The sequence below is a fragment of the Arachis hypogaea genome, chromosome 15, assembly GCF_003086295.3.
Source record: "Arachis hypogaea cultivar Tifrunner chromosome 15, arahy.Tifrunner.gnm2.J5K5, whole genome shotgun sequence".
NCBI lineage: Eukaryota > Viridiplantae > Streptophyta > Magnoliopsida > Fabales > Fabaceae > Arachis > Arachis hypogaea.
Window position 1 is genome coordinate 90,987,310 of NC_092050.1, and position 14,609 is coordinate 91,001,918.

At 40.6% G+C, this 14,609-nt stretch overlaps 1 non-coding gene across 1 annotated transcript; it reads right to left on the reverse strand.

The window, feature by feature from the left end:
* Window positions 1-14,277: 14,277 nt before the first annotated feature.
* LOC112752631 (small nucleolar RNA R71) lies at window positions 14,278-14,384 on the reverse strand. Its single transcript, XR_003177058.1, has one exon. It is a non-coding gene; the product is annotated as a small nucleolar RNA R71 (small nucleolar RNA).
* Between the last annotated feature and the right edge of the window lie 225 nt (window positions 14,385-14,609).

Sequence of the window (14,609 nt, forward strand, 5' to 3'; positions counted from 1 at the left end):
TTTAATTTGTTGTTTATGAATGTTAAAATTGTTGGCTCTTGAAAGAATAAAGGAAAAAGAGAAATGTTATTGATAATCTGAAAAATCATAAAATTGATTCTTGAAGCAAGAAAAAGTAGTGAAAAAGCAAGGCTTGCGAAAAAAAGAAAAAAATGGCGAAAAAAAAGATAAAGAAAAAAAAGAAAGAAAAAGAAAAAGCAAGCAGAAAAAGCCAATAGCCCTTTAAACCAAAAGGCAAGGGCAAAAAGGATCCAAGGCTTTGAGCATTAATGGATAGGAGGGCCCAAGGGAATAAAATCCTGGCCTAAGCGGCTAAACCAAGTTGTCCCTAACCATGTGCTTGTGGCGTGAAGGTGTCAAGTGAAAAGCTTGAGACTGAGCGGTTAAAGTCGTGGTCCAAAGCAAAAAGAGTGTGCTTAAGAGCTCTGGGCACCTTTAACTGGGGACTCTAGTAAAGCTGAGTCACAATCTGAAAAGGTTCACCCAGTTATGTGTCTGTGGCATTTATGTATCCGGTGGTAATACTGGAAAAAAAAATGTTTAGGGTCACGACCAAGACTCATAAAGTAGCTGTGTTCAAGAATCAACACATTGAACTAGGAGAATTAATAACACTATCTGAATTCTGAGTTCCTATGGAAGCCAATCATTCTAAACTTCAAAGGATAAAGTGAGATGCCAAAACTGTTCAGAAACAAAAAGCTACTAGCCCCGCTCATCTAATTAAGACTAATCTTCATTGATAATTTTGGAATTTATTGTATATTCTCTTTCTTTTTTATCCTATTTTATTTTTAGTTGCTTGGGGACAAGCAACAATTTAAGTTTGGTGTTGTGATGAGCTTTTAGCATTGTTTTTATATAGTATTTAGCATGTTTTAGTTACTTTTTATTATATTTCTATTAGTTTTTATTCAAAAATCAGATTTCTTGACTTTACTATGAGTTCTATGTTTTTCTATAATTTCAGGTATTTTCTGGCTGAAATTGAGGGATCTGAGCAAAAATCTTATTCAGAGGCTGAAAAAGGACTACAGATGCTGTTGGATTCTGACCCTCCTGCACTCGAAATTGATTTTTCGAGCCACAAAATTCATTCTGGGCTCTCAATTGCGTTGGAAAGTAGACATTCTGGGCTTTCCAGCAATATATAATAGTCCATACTTTGCCCGAGATTTGATGGCCCAAACTGGCATCCAAAGTCAGCCTAAAACTTTCTGGCGCAAAACGCCAGAACTGGCACCTTTTTCGGCGTTAAATGCCCATTCTGGCACTCAGGGTAGCGTTTAACGCCAACTTTGGGCATATGAACGTGAAAGCTAGAAAGCTCAGCCCAAGCACACACCAAGTAGGTCCTGGAAGTGGATTTCTGCACTATCTGCAGTTAGTTACTCATTTTCTGTAAACCTAAGTTACTAGTCTAGTATAAAAACTACCTTTAGAGATTTATTTTGAAACTCATGACATTTTTTACACTTCATATTTTATCTTCTACGGCATGAGTCTCTAAACCCCATAGGTGAGGGTGAGGAGCTCTGCTGTGTTTCGATGGATTAATGCAATTACTACTGTGTTTTATTCAATCACGCTTGATTCTATTCTAAGATACTCACTCGTACTTCAATATAGAGAATATGATAATCTGTGACACTCATTATTATCCTCAACCTATGGACGCGTGCCTGACAACTACTCCCATTCTATTTGAGCTCAACCTAGTCATTGGGCGACAGCTTGAGTGCGTATCTCTTGGGTTTCTAATCCACGGACCGAGTCCGGAGGTTAGAACCTTTGTGGTATAGGCTAGAACTAAATGTGCAGCATTCCTGGGATCTGGAAAATCTAAACATTGTCTGTGGTATTCCGAGTAGGATCTGGGAAGGGATGACTGTGACGAGCTTCAAACCTGCGATTGTTGGGCGGAGTGACAGTGTGCAAAAGGACAAGGGTCCTATTCCGACGCTAGTGGGAACCGACAGATGATTAGCCGTACGGTAGCTGTACATGGTATTTTTCATCCGATACGAGAAATCCGACAGTTGATTAGCCGTGCAGAGATCGTACCTGGTATTTTTCATCCGAGAGGATCATTGACGATCAGAAGATTGATGGTTTAGAATTCACAATAAATTCTCGTTGCAAGTATAGTTTCTAGACCAAGCAATAATCCTTTCGTACAAAAGTTTGGTTGTCACAAGTAACAAAACCCAATATTTATAACCGAAACATTTAAACCTTGGGTCGTATCTCAAGGAATTGCAGGGAAGTATGATTTATTATTGGTTATGGAAAATTGTATATTTTTGGGTTTTTGAAATAGGGAACAAGTAATTTAAATGGCAAGGAAAATAAATTAATAATTATAAAGAAAACTCTTGGCAAGGTATAAGAACTGGGAATCCTATCCTAGTTATCCTTATCAGGTGTGATGAGAATTGGATTTTGCTCCCAGTTAGTTAACCCTTACTAAATAAAGGTAAATCAAGTGGATTAATTAACTTGATTCCTCAGTCCTAGTTAACTCCTATGGAAAGGCTAGATTTAGAAGGATCCAAATCAATCAGCAATCCTAATTTCCAATCAACTGCTGAGTTTCATAACTCAAGTGTTACCAATTACTTAACCAAAGCAAAAGGAGAAAAATCTAAATTAAATTGAAAGCATCATAAATAGAATAAAACAATCATTAATCTGAAATACCTAAAATTTCATTAAATAGAATATTCAAATCTTAACATGAAAAGGTTCATAAGCCAATTTGGCAACATAAATCAGATACAAGTAAAAGTATTAGAAAAAATAAAAGTAGAATAGAAACATAAATTAAAGTTGGAAACATTGAATCTGATATGAGGAAATAACCATAAATAGGAGAAATCCAAATTCTAAGACCTAAGAGAGAGGAGAGAGCCTCTATCTCTCTAAAAACTACATTTAAAACCTAAAATTATGAATATGAAAAGTTCTCTCTCTCCGTCTCTTTTGCTTCCTTCATTCTTTGGCTTATATTCTGTGATTTTGGCTTGGATTTGGGCCGAAAAAGGGTCCAGAAATTGCTGAGGGTATTTTCTGCAGATTCCTTCATGTGGCGTCTGTCACGCGTACGCGTGGGTCACACGTGATACTAACCGAAGAATGTAGTGCCATCATTCAGCATAAATTGCCCCAGAAATTGAAGGATCCTGGGAGCTTCCAGATTCCTTGTATTATAGGAGAAATAACAGCAGAAAAGGCTCTATGTGATTTAGGAGCCAGCATAAATCTGATGTCTGTAGCTATGATGAGACAAATGAAGATTGAGGAGGCCAAGCCAACAAAAATGGCCTTACAACTGGCAGACCGATCATTCAAGTTTCCTCACGGCATAGTGGAAGACTTGCTAGTGAAGGTAGGAGACTTCATCTTCCCAGCAGACTTTGTAGTGCTGGACATGCAGGAGGAAGCCAAAGCCTCCATCATCCTGGGTAGACTGTTCTTAGCCACTGCTAGAGCTGTCATTGACGTTCAAAAAGGTGAACTCACCCTGAGATTACACGATGAAAAGATGACATTCAATGTGTTCAAGGTCATGAGTTACCCACCAGAACCATTGGGAGAATGTATGAGGTTGGATTCACTAGAAGATGCAGTACAGGAGATTTTTGAAGAAGAAGAAGAACTTAAAGGGTTAACAGAGGAGGAATCAACATCTAGCGAAGAGGCTGCAACAGCAGAGATTCATATACAGGGTGCACCAAAGGAAGAGAATAAAAAGATAGAAGCACCCAAACTTGAACTCAAAGCTCTGCCACCCACTCTCAAATATGCATACTTAGGAGAGAGTGAAAGTTACCCAGTAATCATAAACTCATCCCTCAGCCGAGATCAAGAGGATGAATTACTCCAAGTATTGCGAAAGCATAAGGATGCCATTGGATGGACCCTCGCTGACCTGAAAGGAATCAGTTCGGCCATATGCATGCATAAGATACTGTTGGAAGATGATGCCAAACCTTCCATTCAACCTCAAAGGAGGCTGAATCCAGTCATGAAGGAAGTGGTACAGAAAGAAGTTATGAAGTTATGGCAAGGAGGGGTAATCTACCCGATCTCCGACAGCCCATGGGTCAGCCCCGTGCAAGTTGTCCCAAAAAAGGGAGGAATTATTGTAGTCCCCAATGAGAAGAACGTACTAATCCCTACAAGGACCGTCATAGGATGGCGGATGTGCATAGACTATAGAAAACTTAATGAAGCTACAAGAAAAGATCATTACCCCATTTCTTTCATGGATCAGATGCTGGAAAGACTTGCAGGACACGCATGTTACTGTTTTCTCGATGGTTATTCAGGATATAACCAAATAGTGATTGATCCGAGAGACCAAAAGAAAACCTCATTCACTTGCCCATATGGAGTGTTTGCCTACAGGCGCATGCCATTTGGGCTATGTAATGCACCTGCAACTTTCCAACGCTGCATGCTCTCCACTTTCTCAGATATGATAGAAAAATTCATTGAAGTCATTATGGATGACTTTTCGGTATTCGGAGATTCCTTCACTAATTGCCTAAATCACTTGGCCCTGGTATTAAAAAGATGTCAAGAGACCAACTTGGTCTTGAACTGGGAGAAATGTCACTTTATGGTGAAAGGGGGAATAGTTCTTGGCCATAAGGTTTCTAACCAAGGCATTGAGGTAGATAGAGCTAAGGTGGAACTCATTGAAAAATTACCCCCACCAAGTGATGTCAAGGCAATTAGGAGCTTTTTAGGGCATGCCGGCTTTTACAGAAGGTTTATTAAAGATTTTTCAAAGATAGCCAAGCCCTTAAGCAATCTCCTTGTATCTGATGCACCATTTGTCTTTGATGAAAAATGCACGCTAGCATTCGAAAACTTGAAAAAGAGGCTGTCCTCTGCCCCTATCATTTCCCCACCTAATTGGAACTTACCATTTGAACTGATGTGTGATGCATCTGATTTTGCAGTAGGGGCAGTGTTAGGGTAGAGGAAAGATAACTTAGTCCATGTGATATACTATGCCAGCAAAGTCCTCAATGACACTCAAAGAAATGACACCACCACTGAAAAGGAGTTGCTAGCAATAGTTTTTGCATTTGACAAGTTTAGATCATACCTCATTGGTGCCAAAGTGATTGTTTTCACAGACCACACAGCACTTAAATTCTTGTTTGCCAAGCAGGAGTCAAAACCAAGACCGATAAGGTAGATCTTATTGTTGCAGGAATTCAATATTGAGATTAGAGACAAGAAAGGAGTGGAGAACAAGGTAGCCGATCACCTATCCAGGATCCCTTATGACAAAGGTGGAACACATGATACGAGTGTAAATGAATGTTTCCCAGATGAGCAGTTAATGATGGTTCACAAAGCACCCTGGTTTGCAAACATTTCCAATTTCAAGGCAAATGGGGCTTTACCTCTAGAGATCAAAAAACATCAAAAGAGAAAGCTCATCAATGACGCAAAGTATTTTGTTTTGGATGAACCATATCTCTTCAAGAAGTGTTCAGATGGAATCTTGAGAAGATGTGTTTCGGAAGAAGAGGGATGAGAAGTCTTGTGGAACTGCCACGGCTCGTGCTATGGAGGCCATTTTGGAGGGGATAGAACTGCAGCCAAGGTGTTACAAAGCGGATTCTTTTGGCCCACCCTTTTCAAGGATGCCAAAGAACTAGTAAAGAACTGCAATGAATGTCAAAGAGCTAGAAACTTACCCAAAAGAAATGAGATGCCACAGAATTTCATCTTAGAACTGGAACTGTTTGATGTCTGGGGAATCGATTTCATGGGACCATTCCCAACCTCATATGCAAACAAGTACATCTTGGTAGCAGTGGATTACGTTTCCAAGTGGGTAGAGGCTATTGCAACCCAAACGAATGACAAAAAGGTAGTCATGAACTTCCTCAGAAAGAACATCTTTAGCCGGTCCGGAGTCCTCCAGCACTCATCAGTGATGGAGGGAGCCATTTTTGTAACAGACCACTAGAAGCGCTCCTCCTATGATACGGGGTGAAACACAAGATTGCCACGCCTTACCACCCCCAAACAAGTGGGCAAACTGAGATATCTAACAGAGAGCTAAAGAGGATTCTGGAAAAGACTGTATGAGCATCAAGAAAGGATTGGTCAAAGAAGCTGGATGATGCTCTTTGGGCATACAGAAAGGCATTCAAAACACCAATCGGGATGTACCCATATCAACTGGTGTATGGAAAAGCTTGTCATTTACCATTGGAGCTGGAACACAAAGCCCTCTGGGCTCTCAAGCTACTAAATTTTGATAGCGTTGCTGTTGGTGAAAAGAGGGTCTTGCACCCGCAGGAAATCGAGGAGTTCAGATCTCAAGCCTATGAAAATGCCAAGATTTATAAAGAAAAGGCAAAGAGAAGGAACGACCTCCATCTGGCACCCAGGAGCTTCGAAAAAGGACAGCAAGTGCTCTTCTACAATTCCAAATTAAGACTTTTCCCTGGGAAACTCAAATCAAGGTGGTCAGGACCCTTTCTTGTCACAAAGGTCTCGCCGTATGGACACATAGAAATCATGGAGGAAAGTTCAAAGAGGACGTTCACTGTGAACGGACAAAGGCTCAAGCACTACATGGGCAACATGGGGGAAAGCCCGAAAATGAAATATCATCTCAACTGATGGAGAAATCGTCGAGCTAGCGACGCTAAAAGAGCGCTTCGTTGGGAGGCAACCCAACCTAAGGTAGTTTCTTTTTCATGATCATCTTAATAAAGGATATAAGCAGTTTCCCTCGTATTGTGAGGAGCCAAGTTTGGTGTTGCACAACAAACCAATCCAAGAGTGAATGTGAAATTCTAAGTTTGGTGTTCCACCAAAGATTTCAGTTAGAATCACATTACACCTCTTCAATGGCAAGTTGCTAGCCCCAACCAATCAGGAAAACCGCTTAACAATAGTTTAGTTTCTATTTCATAGTTGTTTTATCAATAAAAGCACATGAGGTTCTGCATTAGGCAATAGACTAAGTTTGGTGTTCACACACCAAATTAAGTCCAGAAATTTACAAATATACATGCAAGCTAACTATTCCTCAAGTGCTTGGGGAACAAGCAACTTCCAATAACTTTGCAAGAATTCAATCAACCTTCTAGAAAAATAGTGCACCACCATCCAAGGAGGCGAAGAAGGACGCAGAAGCTATGGATGATGACAACAAAGAGATAACCAGAAGGCACCACCAAAAGGTTGTATTGCTACTTGATCCCATATGCTTGGAGATGTTAAAAAAAATTGGAAGTCTGAATGTGCCCCTGATTAATAGTTACTCTTTAGCTTAAATCACTAGAATTTAATATTTGCTTTCATTGCCTTTGTCATATGTGTGCTGGTTCAATTTACTTGTCTTCATTTTCACCTTGCTTACTCGTATGCTTGTCCCTTGAGTCAAATAAAAAGAGATGTTATGAAAGACCAGAGTGATGATCAATTGTGGAGTAGGTTCTTAAGCTTGTGGTGTAGTAATCACTTAGCTAAGTTGGTTCACCAACAAGGTAGGAAGGCAACTGTCTGTCCTGAAGTCATATGCTTGAAACACACCCCATGAGACTAGCTAAATAACAAGATCCTAATAAGAAAAAGGAAAAGAACAATAAGAGTTGAAAAAGAAAGAAAAGTAATAAAGAATAAGGCTAGGCACCAAGGGCTTGAATCTTGAGGGATGTGTCTGTGGTGCTCTTGTACCAAGGATCTGCTTGGATGAATAAGTTCTTAGGAGTGCTTCATCACTTGGTAACTTGGGTTAACTAACCGGGGATTATCAACTAAAAATCCACTATCAAGAGCAACCTTGCTACAGAACATTTAGTAACCCAAAGAGGTGCTGGACACCAAGGCCTCAAGGAAAGAAAATAACAAACCATGTGCCTATGGTGTGCATGTCTGGGGGAGAGAGACTTGAGGGAGTAAGTCCTTAGGGGTGTCTCAACACCTAGCACCTTGAACCAACTGGTTCGGGAGTGTTGGCTGAAAGCTTATTTTAAAGAGTCGCCCCCTCACAGAGCACTTAGCCTAAGGATGCAATAAACCTTGAAAAGATAAAGGGGTCAACAAATAAAAGTCTAAAAGGGTGCAATCAAGTGAGTACTCCAGGGCATCATAAAGGTCTGAAAGCCAGTAAAGGAATGAACCTAAGTTGCTATGCATGAAACCCCATAAAACTAAGGACATGACTTCCACAATAATGATTCATTTCTCTTGTCATTTCATTAATCATTCTCTTGTTCCAGTACTTGCTTAGGGACAAGCAAGCTTTAAATTTGGTGTTGTGATGCCAGGGCATTCTGGCTAGTTTCACTGACCTTTTCTTTTCTGTTTTAGGGTAGTTTCATGCATTTTCTTAGGAAATAAGCAAGTTTTGGGTAGAATTTCACTTACATCTTGATTCAAGCAAACATTGTGAATTTTATATGATTTCATGAGAATTATGCATGAATTTAATGACAAATTGGATGATGCATGACTCATAACTTGGATTAGAGCTTTGATGCACTTTATTTGCTTGATTTCAGGACAAGGAAAGCAAGGAAAAGCCACGTTAGTAGCCAAGTTAGTCTAACTAACGTGACCACTAACGTGGAATGCGAGCTAGCTTGCAACGTTAACGAGAAAAGTAATCGCCAATAACGTCTTCGAAGCCATCATAGCCCACGTTAATTACCATGTTAGCTACATTAACGTGGTAGTTAACGTGGAAGAAAAGGAAGCTCCAATCGTTAGTGGTAAAAGTAAGTGCCACTAACGCTCCAAAAGGGCAATTAGCTACGTTAAGAGTCACGTTAACTCAGTTAACGTGAACTCTAACGAGGAAGAGGAAGAAAATACCAACGTTAGTGACACTCACCTTTGTCACTAACGTTGGACTAAGCCCATATTGGCTACGTTAAGAGCCACGTTAACTTGGTTAACGTGAACTCTAACGTGGAAGGAGTAAGGAATCGCCAACGTTAGCGACACTCACCTTTGTCACTAACGTTAGACTAAGCCACTATGAGCCACGTTAGTTACCACGTTAAGTGCATTAACGTGGAAGCTAACGTGGAGGAAAGAATTGATGAGCCAACGTTAGTGACACTCACCTTTGTCACTAACGTTGGAGATTGTCACTAACATTGGAGATGGCAATCACCACCACGTTAGTGGCCACGTTAAGACAATTAACGTGGGGCACTAACGTGAGAAGGGGCGTTTGGAGCGTTAGTGACAAAGTTTAGTGTCACTAATGCTCTCGAGGCTATGGCATGCCCACATTAAGAGCCACGTTAGTTATACTAACATGGACTCTAACGTGAGAAAAAGGGGCTAAGGGCAACGTTATTGGCAAAGGGAAACGCCAATAATGCTCGCGATGGACCAAGAGGCAATGTTAGTGGTCACGTTAGTGCCACTAATGTTGAAGTTAACGTAACTCATCTTGGGCTAGGAACGTTAGTGCAAAAGGTGATCCTCACTAACGTTCTCGAACCCACATTTTCACTTAACGTTAACGCCACTAACGTCCTAGCCAAAGTCTATGCCTACTTCACACTTTCTCTGCAAGTAAAGCTGAGCCCACTGAAGATTCCAAACTGCTTCAACTCAAGATCCAAAGGCCCATATCCAAGACTTGAAAAGCCAACTGGAAGATCAGAAGAGTAGTATATATAGGAGTAGTTTTGAACTAGAGAAGAGGTTTTGGATTAAGAGGACTACTCTCTGTATAATTTTACTTTCTCTGCAACTTCTAGTTTTACTTTCAGAATGCATTCTCCATCTTTGTTTTCAATTCCCAGAGCCATGAACAACTAAACCCCTTTCATTGGGTTAGGGAGCTCTGTTGTAATTTGATGGGTCAATAATAGTTTTCATTATTCTTCTTCTTTCTTTTCTCTTGATTTTACTAGAAAGCTTTCAATCTTCATCCAATTGGGTAGTTGTCTTGGAAAAGAAGCTATTCATACTTGGATCTCTTCGGAACCTTGGAAGAGGAATGAAGGGATCATACTAGAAATGCTTTCTCATGTTGGACCAAATTGGGGGTTGGACGGATTTGGTGACATATAATTCTCCCAATACTTTGATTTGGAAATACATGTGGTACAATCAGTGACCATACTTCATCTATTCTCATGAGCAATTAGACCAAGGAATTGGCTATTGATCAAGATTTGAGAGATTGAATTACCAAGGAATTGGAATTTAATCACTTAAGATTGCCAAGGAGATCAATGAATGCATTGATTGAGGAAGAGATGAAAATGAACTTGATCCGGAGAATGCAACATCTCCTAAGCCCAATGAATCCCCCATTTCTAATCTTACCCATTCTCTTTAATTTCTGCAATTTACTTTCATGCTAAATTCCCCATTCCCCATTTAAGATTCTGCACTTTACTTTCCGTCATTTATATTCATCTCTTTATTTCCAGCATTTACATTTTCTGCCATTTACTTTCCCGCCATTTAATTTCCTGCAATTCTCATATCAAATTCTGCTTTGCTCAACTAGAACATTCCTCCAATTAAAGTTGCTTGACCAATCAATCCCTGTGGGATTCGACCTCACTCTATTGTGAGTTTTTACATGACGACAATTCGGTATACTTGCCGAGGGAAATTGTTGAGAGACAAGCTTCCGTGCATCAGTTATGTATGTCATGCAAGTGGAAACTAAGAAGTTCCATTCAACTCAATGTGAATCTTAGAATGGCTTTTATAAATTTTAGTATTTTCCTTGAAAAATGTTGTCAATTAACCAACATTTAATGGCTTTTATAAATTTTAGTATTTTCCTTGAAAAATGTGGATTGTTGTGATTTTGTTATACTGAAGTTTCTAGTTTAACCTTTTTATTTTCAATTAAATACAGATATCGTATGCTAAAAGGGTAAACTAAGCTAACTAATCCATATTTTTTATGTCACAACTTAATAAGATAAAAGTGCAACTAAACTGAATATCTAAGATATATATATAAACCAAAGTGCAAGATGCAGAAATATAGTAAAAATACAGAAAAATGTGCAAGTACTGGAAGATAAATAAGATAAGATAAAATAAAAATAAAAATACAGAAAATAAACAAAATAGGATAAAAGAGAGCCTGAAAGTGGTTCACCAAAATAAAGTTCTCCAGAGATGGCGACCTCCCCACACTTAAATAATAGCATCGTCCTTGATGCTCTATCAAATTGTGTGTGAAGAAGTGGCATCTCCGGAAGGATGTGTTGCTGGTGTCTCGGTTGTGGGCTGAGGGTCTGTAGTCTGTATGAGGGTCGGAGGGTCTGCCTGCTGAAGCGGAGGCTCTATCCGTAGAGGGATCTCTGGATCAGCCGGCTGTATCTGATGGGGCTCCTCATGATGTGGCGCAGCCTGCTCAGGTCCTCCCTACTCAGCCTCTGCACGTGCCTCCTCCTCATGATCGTCTGCCTCCTCCTCAGATGGCTCAGAAGGGGTGTCAGGCTCAGAAGGGATGTTGTGGTGGCCAAATCGAATCATCAACTTTAAGTGCTCATAGCGTCGCTTGCTGCGACGCTCAGATTTCTCATATTGCCGCTGGTTGCGGCGTTCCATCTGGTCCAACCGGTCAAATAGGGGATGCACGAGGTGGTAGATGGGCTCTGAAGCAGGTGAGGGTGCAGTAGTGGTGGCTGGTGCAGCAGGAGCTGAAGGAGCAGTAGAAAGATGTGGCTGCCTCAGCAGAGTCAGTGAGAAAAGTAGGTCGGTAACCCAAAGCCTGGAACTTCCTGTTATGAGGGATAATCTTCTTGCAGTCAGTGGCGGTTGGCTTTTCATCAGCAATCTCCTAGGGCACCTCAGCTTGGCGGCCCAACTGAGTCATCAAATACGGAAAAGAGAGGGTGCCTCTGACATGGACTCTGGCCATGTAATACCGGATGGAGCGGGGGAGATATAAGTCCTTTCCCTCCATCACACACCAGATGAGGGTAATCATAGCAGCTGGCACCTTTGTCTCATGAGTGCTCGGCATAACGTAGTTACTCAGAATCTGCTACTGATGCCAGGGCATTTTGGCCTGTTTCACTGACCTTTTCTTTATGGTTTTAAGGTAGTTTCATGCACTTTCTTAGGAAATAAGCAAGTTTTGGGTAAATAATCATTTACATCTTGATTCAAGCAAACATTGTGAATTTTATATGATTTCATGAGAATTATGCATGAATTGAATGATAAATTGAATGATGCATGATCTCATGGGTTAGAACCTAGCCTTGATGCACTTTATTTGCTTGATTTCAGGACAAAGGAAGCAAGGAAGATGCCACGTTAATAGCCACGTTAGTCCAACTAACATGACCATTAACGTGGACAGGAGGCTAGCTTACAACGTTAACAAGAAAAGTGAACACCAATAACACTTTCGTGGAAGAGAAGTAAAGCTCCAACGTTAGTGGTAAAAGTCAATGCCACTAACGTTGGGGAGAGGGGCACACTTAGCCACGTTAAGAGTCACGTTAACTACATTAACGTGAACTCTAATGTAGGAGAAGCAATGAAGAGCCAACGTTAGTGACACTCACCTTTGTCACTAACGTTAGATTAAGCCTCTATTAGCCACGTTAGTTGCCACGTTAATTGCATTAACGTGGAAGCTAACGTGGAGGAAAGGAATGATGAGCCAACGTTAGTGACACTCACCTTTGTCACTAACATTGGAGATGGCTATCACTACCACGTTAGAAGTCACGTTAACCTAAGTAACGTAAACTCTAACGTGGGAAGAAGGGTGTTTGGAGCATTAGTGATAAAGGTAAGTGTCACTAATGCTCTCGAAGTTGAGGCATACCCACGTTAAGAGTCACGTTAGCTACAATAACGTGGACTCTAACGTAGGGAAGAAGGGGCCAAGGGCAACGTTATTGGCAAAGGTAAACGCCAATAACGCTCGCGATGGATCAAGAGGCAACGTTAGTGGTCACGTTAGTGCCACTAACGTTGAAGTTAACGTAACTCATCTTGGGCTAGGAACGTTAGTACAAAAGGTGATTGTCACTAACGTTCTCGAACCCACATTTTCACTTAACGTTAACGCCACTAACATCCTAGCCAAAGTCCATGCCTACTTCACACTTTCTCAGCAAGTAAAGCTGAGCCCACTGAAGATTCCAAACTGCTTCAACTCAAGATCCAAAGGCCCATATCCAAGACTTGAAGAGCCAACTGGAAGATCAGAAGAGTAGTATATATAGGGGTAGTTTTGAACTAGAGAGGAGCTTTTTGGAGGATTGAGAGGACTACTCTCTGTATAATTTTACTTTCTCTGCAACTTCTAGTTTTACTTCAGAATGTACTCTCCATCTTTGCTTTTACTTGACGACAATTCGGTATACTTGCCGAGGGAAATCTGTTGAGAGACAAGTTTCCGTGCATCAAGTTTATGGCGCTGTTGCCGGGGATTGATTTTGCATCAATAATGATTAAATTGGTGGATAACTAGATTGAGCATTTTTTCTATTTTGTTTGATTTTATTTGAGTAATTCACTTTCAGTTTAGCTGTTTTCTTCCTTTTCCCCCTATCTTTTTTTTTTAGTTGTTTACAATTCAATTCACTAACCCACTAACTGTTTGATATATTGCACCAGTCACACTAACAACATTTCTAACAAGAATACTCTCTGCATCTACCCCCTTCTTGCTTTTACCTTGTTGGTTGTATGACAGGTAGAAGAAGCGGGGCTTCAACTTCCTTTGATTCTGAACCTGAGAGGACTTTTCTTAGATTAAGGAGGGAAGCAAGAGGAAAGAGAGTAGTTTGTACGGAGGAAGAAGAAGTGTATTTTGAACTAGACATGGATGAGAATATGGAGAACCATCATGAAGAAGAGGCTCACAACCATGGCAGAGAAGGCCCAGTGCATCATGCTGGGCAAGAGAGAAGAGTTCTAAGATCCTACATCAATCCAAACGCAGGAAACTGTGGAAGTAGCATCCAAAAGCCAACCATACATGCCAACAACTTTGAACTAAAGCCACAGCTCATCACCCTTGTTCAGAACAACTGTTCATTCGGAGGAGGTGTGCAAGAAGATCCCAATCAACATATAACCACCTTCCTGAGGATATGTGAAACTGTGAAGTCTAATGGTATTCATCCTGACACCTGCAGACTACTTCTATTCCCCTTCTCACTCAAGGACAAGGCATCTAAATGGCTGGAATCCTTTCCGAAGGAGAGCTTAACAACCTGGGAAGATGTGGTAAACAAATTCTTGGCGAGATTCTATCCTCCTCAAAGAATCAACAGGTTGAGAGCTGAGGTTCAAACTTTCAGGCAGCAAGATGGTGAGACTCTATATGAAGCATGTGAGAGGTTTAAAGACTTAACAAGAAGGTGCCCGCCAGATATGTTCAATGAATGGGTGCAGTTACACATTTTCTATGAAGGTCTTTCTTATGAATCAAAGAAGGCAGTAGACCACTCATCCGGGGGATCTCTGAACAAGAAGAAGACCATTGAAGAAGCCATAGATGTCATTAAGGCTGTAGCTGAGAATAACTACTTCTATGCTTCTGAAAGAGGCAACACTAGAGGAGTGATGGAGCTAAACAATGTGGATGCACTGCTAGTTCAAAA